This window comes from Euprymna scolopes, chromosome 14 (assembly GCF_053919585.1).
Source record: "Euprymna scolopes isolate OS-2025 chromosome 14, ASM5391958v1, whole genome shotgun sequence".
NCBI classification, from domain to species: Eukaryota; Metazoa; Mollusca; class Cephalopoda; order Sepiida; family Sepiolidae; genus Euprymna; species Euprymna scolopes.
In genome coordinates this window covers 115,027,109-115,046,156 of record NC_136495.1, presented here as the reverse complement: position 1 = coordinate 115,046,156, position 19,048 = coordinate 115,027,109, and positions in this window count along the sequence as shown.

The following is a 19,048-nucleotide window of genomic DNA, read 5'->3' as shown; positions in this document are numbered from 1 at the left end:
ATAAATAATATATATATATATATAAATAATATATATATATAAATTATATATATAAAGAATATATATATATATATAAAGAATATATATATATATATTATATAATATATATATACATAATATATATATATAAATAATATATGTATATATAAATAATATATATATAAATAATATAAATAATATATATATAATTAGTATATATATAAATAATATATATATATAAATAATATATATATAAATAATATATATATAAATAATATATATATATAAATACTATATATATATAAATAATATATATATAAAATATATATATATATAATATATATAAATAATATATATACATAAATAATATATATATATATAAATAATATATATATAAATAATATATATATATAAATAATATATATATATAAATAATATATATATGAATAATATATATATATAATATACATATAAATTATATATATAAATAATATATATATATATATAAATAATATATATATACATAATATATATATAAAAATAATATATATATATAAATAATATATATATATAAATAATATATATATAAATAATATATATATATAATATATATATAAATTATATATATATATCTAAATAATATATATCTAAATAATATATATATATATATAAACAATATATATATACTATTTGTATATATATATTATTTATATATAAATAATATATATATATAAATAATATATATATAAATAATATATATATATATAAATTTAATATATATATAAATAATATATATATATACAAATAATATATATATATATAATAATATATATATATATATAAATAATATATATATAAATAATATATATATATAAATAATATATATATAAATAATGTATATATATAAATAATATATATATAAATAATATATATATATAATATTTATATAAATAATATATATATAAATAATATATATATATAAATAATATATATATATAAATAATATATATATAAATGATATATATATATAAATAATATATATATAAATAATATATATATATATATATATATAAATAATATATATATAAATAATATATATATAAATAATATATATATAAATAATATATATATATTATTAATATATATATATAAATAATATATATAAATAATATATATATAAATAATATATATATAATATATATATAAATACTATATATATAAATAATAAATAGATATATAAATAATATATATAATATATATATAAATAATATATATATATATAATAAATATATAATATATATATATAAATAATATATATGTATAAATAATATATATATATAAATAATATATATATAAATAATATATATATATAAATAATATATATATTAATAATATATGTATAAATAATATATATATATAAATAATATATATAATATATATATATAAATAATATATATATATATAATATATATATATGTAAATAATATATATATATAAATAATATATATATAATAATATATATATATAAATAGTATATATATAAATAATAAATATATATAAATAATATATATATATATAAATAGTATATATATAAATAATATATATATATATATAAATAATATATATATATGAATAATATATATATATAATATATATATAAATAATATATATACACAGATATATATATATACATAATATATACACACACACACATATATATACACACAGATATATATATATATATATACACACACATATATATATAATATATATACACACGCACATATATATATAATATACACACACACATATATATAATATATATAAACACATATATATATGATATATATATACACACATATATATATAATATATATATACACACACATATATATATAATATATATACACACATATATATAATATATATACACACATATATATATAATATATATACACAAATATATATAATATATATATATAATTCTGAAGTTTTATTAAAAACATATTATTATAACCTTATATTTAAACCCAATTCAGATTCATTATTTTATTCTTTTTCTTTATTCTTAACCCATATTACTTTGCTATAAGTAAATGTTTTCCTTTTTATTTTAATTTTTTCCAGATACATCTGCCTTACTTAAAAAAATGCTAGGTTTATTTATGGTGTCTTTTATATATAAAAAAAAAACACCCAATACTTTTGCTGATTAGGAGACTTTGCTACAAAAAAAAAACTATATGTCAAAATTATTGTCCATGACTTAATGTCTATCAATAAAAACATCGTTTCCGAAACGATCGTACAAATTATTGACTTTGTTGTGTTCTTTCTTATGAAAAAGATTTTTAATTGTTAATTCTAATTTGAATTTTAAATTATCAATCATATTACTATATATATATATATATATATATATATATATATATATATATATATATATATATATATATATACTATCATATAAAAAGAACTGTATGTGTGTGTGTGTGGGCGCGCGAGTTCATTCTCTATGGACTCAGAAACCGCACAAGCAGAAAAACCCTGCGTATAAAATCAACAGTAGGTTCTTTTATAAGGCAGGGGCGCATTTGAAATGAATGATTGCGTTTAAAGCACAATTGAACCATGATACGTGACTTTTGTATTTTAAACTTTAAGTGAAGCCATTATTTACAGATAATTTTATAAAAACCAATAGCAGATTCTCTACAGTGCAATGTAGACTACTATGGATTGTGGACTAAATCACTGCAGGGTGGCATGTGAAGCTTCCTCCAGGTACACTGCGAGAGATGGAGTCCCTAACTAGAGCAAGCAATCAATCTGATTAAAAAATCTTGATGACAATAAATGTACACACAAAAATACATGTATTTGATGACTTTAATGTTTACCGTAGCATCACATATAACTTTTCTATATCCCATTTCTTGACAGTAATGTTCCCAACCCGTCTCTCAGATTGTCAGGTCCAGCAAGCCTCACTTCTGAACCTATTTCTGACCACAGTTCCTGAGGATTGGGTAACAAATAGCCATTGCCTTCTCAAGAATGCTGATCATGCTGTGATAATTATAGACATTACCCTAAACTCTTGACTCGAAATTGAAGAGCCACTGCTTAAAACAGCAAGATACTACAATAAGGCTGACTGGGATGCTCCATGGATAAACATATTTTCTCTTTCGGGTAAACAATGCTAAATGAGACTTAAATGAATGACTTAATGCAGCAATTGGAGCACATATCCGCACATGTAAGTTCTATAGCAAAACCTACTCTCTCCCTTTTACTTGCGCAGCTGTCATTGCTCAAAGGCAACATGCATACCGCAGGTTTATCCGACATAAATCCGGTAGAAATAGACAAACGTTTATAGAAGCTAGAAGTAATTGTAAGGAAATAGCCGCAGCCAAGAGAAAATATACCGAAACCACCAGAAAATGCATTGAAGTGCAGAAATTAGGAACTTGTGACTTCTGGAAAATCTATAACAGCGTAGTAAATAATAGGCAATCAACAATTCCCCCACTATCCAACAATCTTGAAGTTGTTTGCACGGCAACTGAGAAGACTAATCTGCTTGTCCTCAGTTTGTCTCCAACTCTACTTTGGACCCTGCAAACCACTCCCTCTCATATTTTCCTCTGTGGATGTGGATGTAGATGATCTGAAAATCACCCCTTTTCCAGTACATGATATCATAAACAACCTAGACACCTCAAAAGCATGTGGACCTGATCTCATCACAGCCGTACTATTAAAAATATACTTCACTGAGGTTGCTCTAGTTCTCTCCAAACTTTTCAACAAATGCTTTAATGAATCTTGCTTTCCTGACTACTGGAAAACTGCTTCTGTGGTACCAGTTTACAAGAATTCTGGTGAAAGAACTGGCCATTAATTATTATCCCATTAGTCTCCTCACTCTTTTTGCCAAGATATTTGAGTCCATAACTAATCAAGCTCTAGTCCACCACCTCACAGCTGCTAAACTTCTGTCCGACCAACAGTATGGGTTTAGGCAAGCCCATTCTACTACAGATATCCTAATTGTAATCTCTGAATATATATATACCATGCACTGGATAAAGCAGGGAAGGGTAGGACAGTAGCACTAGATATATCTAAGGCCTTTGACAAGATATGACACAATGGTCTTTTCATGAAAATCAGATCATATGGTATTATTGGATGAATCTTTCTTAAATAAGAGAAGAATCCAAGTTGTTCTCGATGGTCATACATCAAAACAATATGATATAAATGTGGGTGTACCTCAGGAGTCGATCATTGGAATTCCTTGACCTTTATTATTCCTTGACCTTTATTATTACTAATATTCATAAATAACCTCCCTGATAAAATTGTCTCTAAGATGAGTATATTTGCTGACAACACCATGCTCTATAACAGACATGAGGGGAAAATAAATGAACACATATCCAAGGCAATGGCGGAAACTCTAGAGGAATTCCTCCAGTCTGGAGTGGAATGGGAACAAAAATGGATGATCACATTTAATACTGCCAACACTAAGCTTCTTTCCTTTTATAACTACAAGAAACCTTCTCAACCACTAATAGCCGTGGCTAATGATACATTACCTAAAAGTACTTCATTCAAACTCCTCAGTTTAATGTTCACGGGGAACATGAGCTGGAACAGATACATTGAGGGTATTGCTATGGCTGCTGCAAAGCAGGTGGGTTCTCTCTATCTTGCTAGGAAATGACTTATGCCTGAGAGTATCCTGTACCTCTACAAGGCCACCATTTGGCCATGGTTTGGTTATTTTTGTTTTACGGTATATCAACCCATTTCAGGTTATTTAATGCCGAATCCAGTGATTTTGAAGAAAATTTTTTTTAATAGAATATATTTGTTTTTTTCAAGTCGGTTTCTATTTAACCCATAGTTGGGACCCTAACAGGTACTACCACTCCGGGTTAGAGTGGACCTGGGAGCAATGGCAATTAAAGGGTGGCTCCACACTCTCCAAAGCCTGCAAGCTGGGACCTCACCACTGGATATAGTTTAAGGTCATATCCAGGACCCATTTGCCCATGTATGGAGTATTGTTACCACATTTGGGCTGGTACATCGGCTACTAGTCTCTCCCTGTTAGACAGGGTTCAAAAGAGAGTCGCCAACCTAATAGGTACTGCATTGTCAGCTAGGCTTCAACCACTGTCCTTTCGATAAAGTGTTGCATCCCTCTCCCTGTTTTACAAGTATTATAATGGTAGGTGCTCCAACAAACTACAAGCCCTTGTCCCTCCTCGACAGAAATACACCCGACAAACCTGACAGGCAACAAAATCCTACCCCTACACAGTAGAAATCTAGATGCAAGAAAGCCGTCTACTCTAATAGTTTCTTCCCTAGGACTGCTAGACTTTGGAATTCCCTTTTGATATCTTGCTTCTCAGACTGTACTGACATGCAGAAGTTCAAGTGTAATGTAAACAGACATCTTGTTGCTCAACTCCCTACATAGGATCCCTGAAAAGTATGTTCCAGATAGTAGCCCACTACATTAAAGTGGCACTGTGCCTTGTTTGGGGTGAACATACAATAAAAAATTTTTTTTCAAAAATAGGAAGATGAAACATTTGGCCTCCTTGCTAGTGGAGAGCGGCAGCTGTCCAATGGGGTTTAATAACCCCTCTCACCATCAGAAATGGTCTCTCTATGCCAATCTAGCTTTGGGCATATAACCGGTAACTACCATTCTTCTGATTGGTTCTTTGATGTGTAGCTGAAGTTGTCCTTCCAGGTATGGAGTTGCTCAACCATCAATATCCCCCTGCTCTAATATTGCTGGTGTACTTCAGAGGAATGGTGGTACTAATACGTCTGCAGTAGCTGCTAGAGACAGTTGGAAGTATCACACTGACCTGCCTGCGGGTTTACACTCCAAATTTTCTATAGGGGTTGTTTCCCCTGGCTTTTGCTGAGCCAACAGCTAACCACAAGGCAGTGGCGCCTCTCATATGGTTTAACTTGCCTGTTGAAACAAGGAACCAGAGTATGGCACATGTGAGAGTATTAGGAAATGGTTGAGGACGAGTGACACTCGTCCACCCCCAGAGGGTGCAGTAGCCAAGCTACAAAGGTGCTACCTCTTCCAGAGATCCTTATACTCCTGGCTAGTATATCTATAATATATATAATAAATACAATATAATATATATATAATAAATACAATATATAATACTAGCGGGGGTACCCGGCGTTGCCCGGTTGTTTGTAGGTGTGTGCAAAATGGGTTGGGGTAAAGTAAAGAATAAGCGAAGAAATAACCCTGTTTAAATATCCAAATGAAAAGTAAAAACCAAAAAACCCAGTGCAAAGAAAAAAGCGAAAAAAAAAATAATAAATAATGGCGTAAATAACCATTCGATTCGCTTAAATCCAATGGTGCGTTTCACCCAGTCCATTCGAGTGTTTTTAACACCCAAACCGGTGTTTCTTCGTACTGTCCCTTGTGAACGGATCGGCAATGGTGTAAGTGGTAGCGGGGGTAGGAGGAATTTATTAGAGAGAGAAGATTTTACAACTTCCATTGATTCTAACCAATTTTGGCCGTGAACTCTCACTAGAAAAAATACAGGAATCCACGATTATTGAGGAAGTGGAGAGGTAATAGGCCTACAACACACCTCAGATAATCTGCTATAATTTGTGCATATTACATTTGCATGAAATGTCTTGATTTTCAATCCTATTAAGGTCAAAATCAGAGGGAAAAAATGAGTTCATTTTATATATATAGGATAGGAAGGATATATACCAAATACAATATATAATATATATAATACATACAATATATATATATATATATATATATATATATATATATATATATATATATATATATATATAATAAATAATTAGTCCTCGTGCGAAAGAGCAAGACACAAAATGTTTTATATAATCACAGTAACAAAGACTTTCGCTGGCAAGGACTAATATTGACCGTAACCAGTGATACACTCCTTTTGAAATTTTCATCTCTATTTTTCTGATTATGTACTGATTATTTGTTAATGAAATCTATATAAAATATGTTCCTTATTAAATTTTAAAGATTTTCTATTCTGAAAGAAGTTTTAAAAAATTTAATCTAAAAATGTTATTTTAAAGATTTGTTAAAAAAATTCAGATTTTCTCATTATTCAGACCTGTATTACAAAGACCTGTGTTGCAAAAAATGAGTTGTGGTGTGAGGAGAAATACAAACCGAAACAGAGAGAATATTCAGACCTGTAATAATACAAAGAGGGGGTTGTAAAAATGAGTTGTGATATGAGGAGAAATACAAACTGAAACAAAGAGAATATTCAGACCTGTAATAATACAAAGAGGGGGTTGCAAAAATGAGTTGTGGTGTGAGGAGAAATACAAACTGAAATAGAGAGAAGGAGAGTTTTAAAATATAATCTTAAAAAGATAAGATACAAGTTAGGAAAGCATTTCATCCAAGGCATGAAAATTGTTAAACAAAATGTTTTTACTATAGGCTTTAAAAATAAAGGTACAAGATTCAGTTTGAAATTTATTTATCTTCAAAATGCACTTTCATAAATTTTACAAAGTAAGGTATAAAAATTTAATTTAAATTGAATCAAAACATTACCTTGGATTTATTTTATGTAATGTACATTTTGTTACAATTTAAAAACATTATCTTTCATCTTGCAATTAATGATATAGATATAAATTTTTCAATTTTCTTTAAATGTATGTATATATATGTATGTATATATGTATGTATATATGTATGTATATATATATGTATGTATATATATATGTATGTATATATACATACATATATATACATGCATTTAAAAAAATTGAAAAATTTATATCTATATCATTAATATACATACATATATATATACATACAATGTATATATATATATAATATATATATATGTATACAATATATATATGTATGTATGTATATATATATGTATGTATATATATATATCTATGTATGTAGATATATATACCTATGTATGTATATTTATATATATATATCTCTATCTCTCTCTATATATGTACATATATATATACATATATATATATGTATGTATATATATATGTATATATGTATACATATATGTACGTATGTATATATGTATATATATATATGTATGTATATGAATATATATATATGTATATATATATATATATATATATATATTTATGTATATGTATATATGTATGTATATATATATGTATATATGTATACATATATGTACGTATGTATATATGTATATATATATATATATGTATATATATATATATATATTTATGTATATGTATATATGTATGTATGTATATATATGTATATATGTATGTATTATTATAGTTGTATGTGTGTGCACATGCATACATATGTTGGTGTACATCTGTATGTACGCATGTGTTTATTGCCATGTGTATGTAGGGTGGAAAGGGCTCCCGTAGGCTGCGGTGAAGGCGACTCCTCGAGGACAAGCAAATCTTTAATTTAAAAAAAAAAAAAAAAAAAAAGTAACATAAGGCGGGAGACCAGTACCTGCATTAAGCTGGTCTGGCTATCTTGCTCTTGCTTGTTGCTAGATGTCAACATTTTGAACCGAAAGAGAGATTTAGCTGTCGTACAAAGCTAAAACTCTGTAACATCATCTGTGTATAGATACTCCCTCAGCCATGGAAAAGTTGTGACGCGTGTAGGCCTGAAATGCTGGAAGCATGTAGCAATTGAGTTGCCATCATTATATGTATATATGTATGTATAGGTGTATGTATGTTCATGTACAGGTGTATATATATGTGTGTATATCTATGTGTATATGTATGTATATATGTATGTGTGTATGTATTTATGTATATATATTTTTTGTATATATGTGTATATATGCATGTGTGTGTATGTGCATATATGCATGTGTGTATGTGTATGTATGCATGTGTGTATGTGTATGTATGTGCATGTTATTGTATGTGTGCATATTTATGCATGGCTATGTATATTTAGGTAAGTGTATGTATATATATATGTGCATATGTGTACATGTGTGTATACGTATGTATATGTGTGCATGTATTTGTATATCTGTGTGTATTTATATGTATGTACATGTGCATGTATGCGTGTGTGTATGTATATGTGTGTATGCATGTTATGCATTGTATGTATATGTGTGTATGTTTACAGATAGGTATGTGTGTATGTGTATATATGTATATTTGCATTTATATATATATGTATGTATGCCATTGACTTGTCTTGTGTCTGTTGATGTATGTGTACTATGTATTGTGTATATATGTATGCATATATGTGTGCTATATGTGTGTGTATGTATGTATGTATGTTTGTATGTATATATGTGTATGTATACTAGTGACCGTGTTCAGTGCCATGTCTGTTTGAGCGTGTGAATTTTGCCGGCAGGACTAAAGTCATTTTCGTCTCATGGACTTTCAGTGCCTGAGGGAGTGGCACTCGTCTGATAAGACGTTGCAATCATCATATGTATGTATATATATGCATATATGTATGTATGTATGTATATATATGTATAAATATATGTATATATATGTATGTATGTATGTATATATATGTATAAATATATGTATATATATGTATGTATGCATGTCAGGTCATGTCATATGCTACTGGTAACATGTAACTCAGTGCTACCTACTTCATGGTCGGGTCACCGGCAACTAAACTGGTTCCCCCACCAGACTTGTTTAGTAAGGACGGCGGCTAGTCTCCCTGAAGGATTAAAAACAAGACCTTTCAAAGTCAACGGAGTCAACGGCCAACTAGCACCGTGTATATTTGTGAGTATGTATATATGTGTTGGGGTGGAGAGGGCTCCTGTAAGCCGTGGTAAAGGCAACCTTTCTAGGAGAACCAAATCTCTGATTTAAAAAGCCATAAAGTGGGAGAACAGTATCTGCATTAAGCTGGTCTGCAGTTTAATTTGTTGCTGGATCACAACATTTTGAACCGAGAGAGAGATTTAGCTTTTGTACAAACCCAAATATAAAGTTTCTCATGGGTTCGAATACCCTATATATTAAGTTTCATGTCTGTAGACGAAAAACTGATAGAGGAGTTTGATAGGTAAAATTTTTTAAACACATATATATATATACACATACATTAATATATATTTAGAAATAGGTTTGTGTTTACTATAAGCTTTTTAAACAAATATTACACAAGCATAAATCATGTAGAATATCTGTATGAATATAATTACACGTAATAGTTAACTAAAGATGATCATCCCATAAGAAAACCGAAAAAACTAATAGGGAATTAATTAAAATGAATGTTTTAAAGAATATACAAATTAGCTAGATCTTTTGCAGATGAATGCAATTCCACAACCCATATATAACAAAGTTGTATTTTCTTTTTAAATAAATAGAAAAAAGGGTTCTTGGCCTCCGGGCTGGGATCAAAACGAACAACTTTTTTAAAAAATTTATGTTTACAAATTTATTTTATTGCTTACAAAATAAAAATAAAATAAAACAAAAATAGCACACGATTTGATTTGTGAATCTTAAGTAGGACGACCCCCCCCCTCATCCGGTATAAAGGTGAATGAGAAGGTTAGCTAGGATCAAACATAGACTAGCAAAGATATAGAAAGACCATAGACACCTCCCTCCCCAATTTTTAAATGTGCCTAATTTTTTGCTTATTTCTGTTTTGCTTGTAAACTTTCAGAGTGAATAAAAAATATATAGTTCAAAGTGTGGTATCTGTTCCGATGCTGCACTTAAGTTAGTTTGTCCTTGGTCAATGGAGGGGAAACTCTCTATACGAAGACAATTATTATTTTTGGTTACTGCCAGAGTGCCCCTTTTTGAGGAGCTGGTTTTTCCTGCCACATTAAAAACGACCTTGTGTCACATTTTGCTTTCGTGGGGAAATACCAATAGAAAAAATGGGTTTTAATATGAATATCTGAACACAAACAAAAAAATAAATAAAAATAAATTTATAGGAGTATAGATAGTTAACCGAGAAAAAAGACTGTACAGACAAAAAACATTTTGTGTTTTTTTTTTTTTTAATTTTTTTCAGAAAGAAAGAAAAAAGAAAAGGATGAAGCAAATATGAGGAGAGAACGAAAGACAGTCGCTTAGCAGGACGGGTACTCATTTTCCTCGCTCGAGATTGCCACATACACATTCTTAACAGTTTTTAAACTGAGATACAAAATTCTTAAAACAAATTTGTTTGTGCTTCTGAAATTTTGAAATAAGGATTGATAATTTGTGTTATTTCGATTATTCAGACAAATGTTCTCTTCTTATTTTTCACATTTTGGCCACTGTAACCTCTGACCCTGTGTACGGCACAATTACGTTGACACACCAGTTCTCGCCAGATCATCGAAGTTAAGCAACATTGAGCCTGGCCAGTATCAGATGGGTGACCATTTGCGAAGGCTAGGCGCTGTATGTACCTTCTGAGAAGGTTGGGCGTGGGGCCAGCACCCTCACCCCGTAAAAAGAACTCAGTCGCTACAAAAGCATCTACAAAGTTGTAGATGGCCTATGCCCCTCCAGAGGCCCAGGGCTGTGGATGGATGGAACCTCTGACCCTCTCTAGGTGTATCGAAGGACCCATGGCATAACAGATAAAGTCCCAGGTAAAATTCAATTCTCAATGACACTCTTCTAAATTTGAAGGTTCAATTCTCGATACGGATGATACTAAGAATAATACAACTGTGAACAACTTAAGACTTCTACCTAGTTCATGGCTGATGGAACAAGAACATGTTACCTCTGTGGTAGGGTTCTGTTAAAAACTCTGTACAGATTTCTGAGTTTGACAAGATACACCTAAAGAAGGTTGGAGGGTACATCGGCTGAAACGTTGTGACTTGTAACGGAAAAGAAGTTTAAGTGAAATTAAATCTCTCTGCCTCAAACAAAATAATAAAAAAAAGGAATAAAACAAAATGACACCTCCTTCTCGTTTAAAATGTACCGCAATTATTTTTCAACAAAAATAACAACATGAACAAGCAAAGGTCCGATCGGAAAGAGTTCTTGAGAAATCATTATGATTAGAATGTTCAAAGTAGGTGAAAAATCCTCTGTAGAATTATTAAGATTAAAACATCATGTTAAATGAAAGTCCTTCGTTAAATTAATAAGATTGGAAGGTGAAAGTTTTGTGTGAAAATAATGTTCTGATTTCAAGGTTTGTGTTTTAACTGGCGAAGTTTGCCTTATTCAAAGTTCGATGAGGAAAGTGGTCCGTTGTTATTAATTCTTATAAACAATGTACGGAAATGGGTGCGTGTGTGCATAAGTGTGATATTTTAGATGCCCGTGTGGTGTGTGTAATTATGGTTTTGATAGATTTAAAAACGACGATGAGGTGAAAATGATAGAACAGAAGAAGAAAGAAGTGGAGAAAAAAGGGAAGAAAGAATGTTTTGTTGCGTTTAAATACTTTTTGAACCAGCTCCAGCACAAGATTGCTGCTGCTGGTATTTGGTTTTTGGAAAAGCGTTAAAAAGACAATCTTCTAAATTTTCTCATTTGTCGCTTGTGTCACGTGGTACAGTCTTGAACTACGTCCGCCAGAAATATGTCCATTTTACTTTTGTTGTTGTGAGAAAAGCGTGTGGGTTTATTTGAAATTATGTCGTTGCTGGAGGAACTTATTTTTGTGTAGTTTGCAGTATCTAAATAATACAAATTTGTTTCTATCTGCATTCTTTGGATTATTCATATTACTCTTCTTATATTACAGCATTTCAGCCGATGCAACCTCCAACCTTCTCCATTTATTTTATTTATTTATTTATTTTCATGGAAATCGCCCCAGACAAAGCATGAAGCCACTTGATGCAAGGAGCAAACAGAAATGAAAGATGATTATCACAAGGAGCCCATCCCTATTTGACATTAGTCTTAAAAAGACCAAGGTTATAGGTAGGAGAAAAACAGTCAGCAGGAAGAGAATTCCACAAACCTGCAGTTCTTGGAAAGAAGCTATTGGAACAGGAAGCTGTATTACAATGAGGTATCAAAGCAACAAATAGATGAAGACCAACAGACCGACAAGTCAAACGAGCTGTTTCAAAGGAAGCATGAAATAGATCACACAATTCTGATGAACGCTTATAGAAAAGATTGAGAATAGAAAGGGTAGATTGTCCTGGTTTCATCAATCATGACTGAGTCTTAAGCAATGTTTATTTTATTCTTAGTTAATATCACCCAAAGTGAGGATCGTACATTCAACCTCCAAAAAGACTCATAATTCTGACACAAAATAAAAATTTGTTTGTAATTTGGGTTTACTTTCAGCAGCCTCCTATCTCTCGCTTCCTTTATTTTGTTCTTTAGTCCTCATATTCCGAGAGCAATGTTTCAAACAAAGAGGGAAGAATTGCTGTTTTCTAAGTCAGAATCTATTCCATCTAACACTTATTGTTAGCAAGTAGTATTTTTAAGCTCCTTACATCAAGTGGCTTTATGCCGTACCTGGAGAGATTTCCATGCAAATATATATATATATATATATATATATATATATATATATATATATATATATATATATATATATATAAAATGTATAAAAAAATATATGAAAAGAAAATACAAAAAAATATATATAAAAACAAATATAAAAAATATAAATATATATAAAAAATATTTAAATATATATATATATATATATATATATATATAAATATTCAAAAAATATAAAATATATATATAAAAATATTTAAAAATATATGAAAAATATAAAAATGTATAAAAACAAATATAAAAAATATATAACAAAAAATATATATATAAGCATAAGAAAATATTAAAAAAACAAATATAAAAAATATATAAAAAAACAAATATATAAAAAATATTTTAAAAAGTATTAAAAAGATATTTAAAAAATATAGAGAGAAAGTATAAATATATATATAAATTTTTTTTAAATATAACAAAATACTTTTAAAAATATTTTAAAAAAAGATGAATATATTTTAAAAATATATGAAAAATATATAAAAAAATTAAAAAAATATATATATAAAAATATAAAAAATATATAAAAATATATATATAAAAATATAAAAAATATATAAAATATATATATATAAAATATATATATAAAAACAATAAAAGTAAAAAATATAAAAAATATGTAAAAAAAATATATATAAAAATATAAAAAAATATTAGAATAAAAAAAATATATATATAAAAGATATATATATAAAATATATTAAAAAAATATTAAAAACAAATATATATATATATATATATATATATATATATATATATATATATATATATTCATGTCGTATATAAGACTGGAGTATTTCATTATCTTCTCCTCAGCTCTTTTTAAGTCAGCATCATTAGGGTAACTGACTTTAACTAAAGTCAGTTACCCTAATGATGCTGACTTAAGAACTGAAGAAGAGAAGATAACGAAATACTCCAGTCTTATATACGACATGAAAAGAAATCATCTTAGGATATCTTCGGAAAATCTCCATCTTTCAAGTAATCAAACTATTTTGTCAATATATAAAAGAATATAAAAATATATAAAAATATAAAAAAATATATATATAAATATATATAAAAATATATATAAAAATATATAAAAAATAAATATACTCAGTGAATCAAGTGCAAGAGAGATATAAACAATTGAATTTAAAGACAGAATCTTAAAAAGATCTCTTGGTTGGAGTTTCTGAAATAGTTGATGTATGTCTGGCATCCAGTAGGATGCCCATCCCTACCAAAAAAAAAAAAAATAGTTAAGACACACGTTAAACAATATAATTTACTATTTATGTATCTGAATTTTTGAGATGACGATTGGTCATTTGAATTATTTCGATTTTTCGGACTACTATTCTCATCTTGAATGTCATTTCCACAATGCTTCAGTCAATGGAGTCCGTGGCACATTGGGTAGAGTACTTGAAAAAATTAATTGTAAAAGTGATATTCTGTTGAAGGTTCAATTCTCAATGTGGGTGACCAAAAAAAAAATACAATCGCGAATTACTTCAGACCTCTATCCAGTCATGGCTGATAGAACAAGAGCATGCTACCCCCATGATGTAAATAAAGGGTTCCATTCGAAATTCTGTCCAGATGCCCAAGTTCGACAGAAACATTCCCGAGTCTGACAAGATACACCTGAAGAAGGTCGGAGGTCATATCGATTGAAGCCTTGTGAAAATCACACTAAAGATGAGAACTAGTCTGAAGAATCTAAATAATTCAAAACTTTTTATGTAATCCACGGGGGTAGATTGTTCTTATCCTGTCAGCCATGACAGATTAGAAGTGTTAAGTAATTTTTATTTCATTTACGGTTAGTCCATGTACATCTGTGGTGCAACAGATAAAGGTGCTGAATTATAATCACTTGGAAATGACTCTTCTGTAGGTTGAAGATTTAGGCGATAATCCTTAAGAATAACATAAAATAAAAATTACTTCACACTTCTGCCCGATTGTGGTTGATGGAACAAGAACAGCCTACCCTTGTGGATTAAATAATGGCTTCAGTTTAAAATTCTGTATATTTCGAGTTCGACATGAAGATTGTCTATTTCAAAAAAATGCATTCAAATTGGAGGTTGCATTGGCTGAAACGTTGTGAAAATCACGACCAAGATGAGAATAGTAGTCCGAATAATAAATACTTTTTCTTGCAATTTGTTCCTCTCAAACAAGGGGTATTGCCACTGAAACGTAAGGGGCTACTGTTATGGGGTCAGATTTATAGGAGGACAATCTGGGTGGAGATTTGGGCAGCAAGATATTCATTCACAGTACATCTGTAACAATGATCGATCGCTCTACTTAAGCATTCACATCGTTTAAAATAGTCACTGACGGCAAGCATTCCTCTAGTTTAGTTTTTTCTGAGAAAGAAAATAACTTCTCAATAATTTTTTTGCTAGACTTTATAAAATCCAAGATGATGAAAGTTTTCATCATATAAAAATATCTTGTAGCAGCAGTGTCAGCAGCATTTCGTGATTTGAGATTTTGAATATCTTTGGTTTGTAAACTCAGTGCTGATTGGTGCTAGCAGTCAACTTCTCTTCTGGCTTATCCAATCAGACGCCATCTCTCTGGCGAGCTGAACATGTGAAGTAAATAAAGGTTAAACCAGAACAGCTCTCTCTCTCTCTCTCTCTCTCTCTCTCTCTCTCTCTTTTCCCGGCTCTCACTGACAACATGATCCTCTGTTGGAGCGCAACTTTGCCCGGGTGTTTGGCCCTGGGTCAACGATGAAACAAATAAGCCAATATGGCTATCTCTGCACACGGAATTCAATGGGGCACACACATAAACTCTCCTTCTCCCACAGGACTCTTTAATCTTTTGTCCCCATCCATATATCCATCTACATCAATACATATTAACTCTTTCTACAACTAACCCAAATCTAATATATAAAAGACTATATGTCTGTCTGTCTGTCTCCATATTTTCAAACTATCTTCTCCGAAGCTAAAAGTCGCAGAGCGGCACTAGGGGCCTCAAATGATTGGATTTTTTACAGACCGTTCTTTTATAGGACTTTAGCCGGTTAAAATAGTTTTTAAAGGGTCAAAAATGGGTCAAAATTTTTAAAAAATCGTTAAACATTTTGTACATTCATCTTAGTTTATTTTTAATTTTTAATCAGTCCATATGCAGGTCACGTTGGTACAGTAGTAACGTCATCAGCTTTAAATGTTTCGGTTTCGATTCTAGCTGATGGCACTCAAATACATTTTTTTTTTTACTTTTGAAATCACGACTCTATAATAATATATACAAAATCTGGACAAATTATAATAACATATTTAAGCGTATTTTACACGCGGGCAAAGCTAGACCCAAATATGGCTACCACTGTACATGGACTTCACTGCGACACACACATGAACTCTCCTTCTCCCATATGACTCTCTAATTTTTTATCCTCACCCATACATGGATGCACACTTCTACTACCAACTGCAGCACACATCCATGAACTCTCTCTTTTAACAGGTCTATCTAATCATTCAACTACATCCATAAATACTAACTCTTTCCATACAAGTTTGTGGGAGCCTTTCCTAGTCTCACACAAAAACACGCGTTCACATTTCAAGCCATATTTCTTACATACGCGCACACAAACATACGCACGCATGTACACACAAGTAGATATATTCACGTTCGCGTACATACACTCACATTCACGTGTATACACACACACGCTAACATACACACATGTACTCACATAAGCACACACATACGCACACATGGACAACGTCACTTCCCCTTTCAAAGGAAATCCACACATGCGCAAAAAACCACCGGTAACAACTATAAAAGCAAGAGACAAGCTGTTTCCAACCCTTTTTCGGGCCAGCTTCCGAGCTGAACGGTTCGATGAACCAGCCGCCTCCCTTTCGGGAGGCACGCGCCCGTGCATGTCACGTCCCCTGCTACTGTATGTGTGGGGGCAAGAGTTAACAGACAGTATGTATACCTTACACATTTTCTATCTCCATGGCCTGGATTGACTTTTTCTCATTTTCTCTCTCTCTATACTACAATACACTTTCCTTCTCACCAGCTAACAGCGAGAGACGCACACCAAACTGGATTGACTTTCTCTCTTTCTCTCTCTACTACAATAGACTTTCCTTCTCACCAGTAAACAGTGAGAGACGCACGCCCAACTAAACGCGTGCGGTATCCTTTTCTTTCATGTGTTTCTTCACGAAATAAATTCTAGTTCGTTTAATTCAATTTAACACGTAGTTCATCTCTTTCTCAATTCAATTCATTTTCCCTATTTTGCACCACCACCACAAATTGGTGACACCCGAACGTGAGATGAACACGCATTTCCTTCTATACCCTACACCAGTCCACCACAAGTTATACTAGCAAAGATAACCAATAAAGTTGTTATCAAATGTTAGAATAAGACTCTTTTCTTATTCTACAGTTTTTTTCCGAATGCTAAGTCCCAAGTGATCACGTCCCAAGTGATCACGTCCCAAGTGATCACAATTCACTAATCAACTTTTAGCAGTCATAAATAAAAATTTATTTTTTCTCATGGATAAATGTCCCTGCTTGCATGATGCGTTGATTTCATCCGTTCCCTAAAGAATTACTTTAGCATCTTTGGGAATCATAGTTGGTCAACAGAGAGAACTCTGGAAGCAAAAAAAAAAAGGAAAGGCCTTCTTTTCTCTTTCTTCTGTCGATGTTCACTTGATGCTCAAGCATCTTTGGCCAAAGATAACTGCTGACAGACATTCAACAGCTTAAAAAACTTTCTATCTTTCCTTTCTTCACTTGGACAATGTCCAACTTTCTTACACCTATACCGAACGACGTAGGTAATTAAATATATCTTTTCATAGTTGTTATAAAAAAGGTTTTGCTTTTTCTTTCGTTACAATAGTAATTGATATTCAGGAGTTGCTCTTAACTACTTTGCCTCGTTTGGGAATCATAGTCTTGGAAGCAATGAAGATGTTCCCTCTCTTTTTCTGTTCTCTAAATTTTCTTTCATATACAGGGTGACCAAAAAAAAAAAACAGGCCCCAACTCTAATTAAGCCCTATTTCTTAGTGTTTTGTCCGAATGAAATGAAACTTTGGTCATAACTAGTTTATTATATTCAAAACATCACATCAAAACACTAGGGTCTTTGACCTTTTTTTCTCGGTTGACTGTAAAATGCTCAGAAAAACAATTGAATGTCCTGTTTTTTGGGGGGGTCACCCTATATGTATATAAATTACCCGTCTGAAGGTAGGTAAACATATTTTTAATATGTGTTGTAAATTACCCGTCCCAAAAAGGTAAAATTATTTCATATACATTCTGTAAATTACCTGTCCTAGGAAAGGTACAATTATTTTATACATGTGCAATAGCCATCCAAGGGTGGGTAAAATATTCTTTGGCTCGAAATAGCAAACGATACATAGACATTAAAAATTTCTCTCTCCAAAGAATAACAATAACAATTATA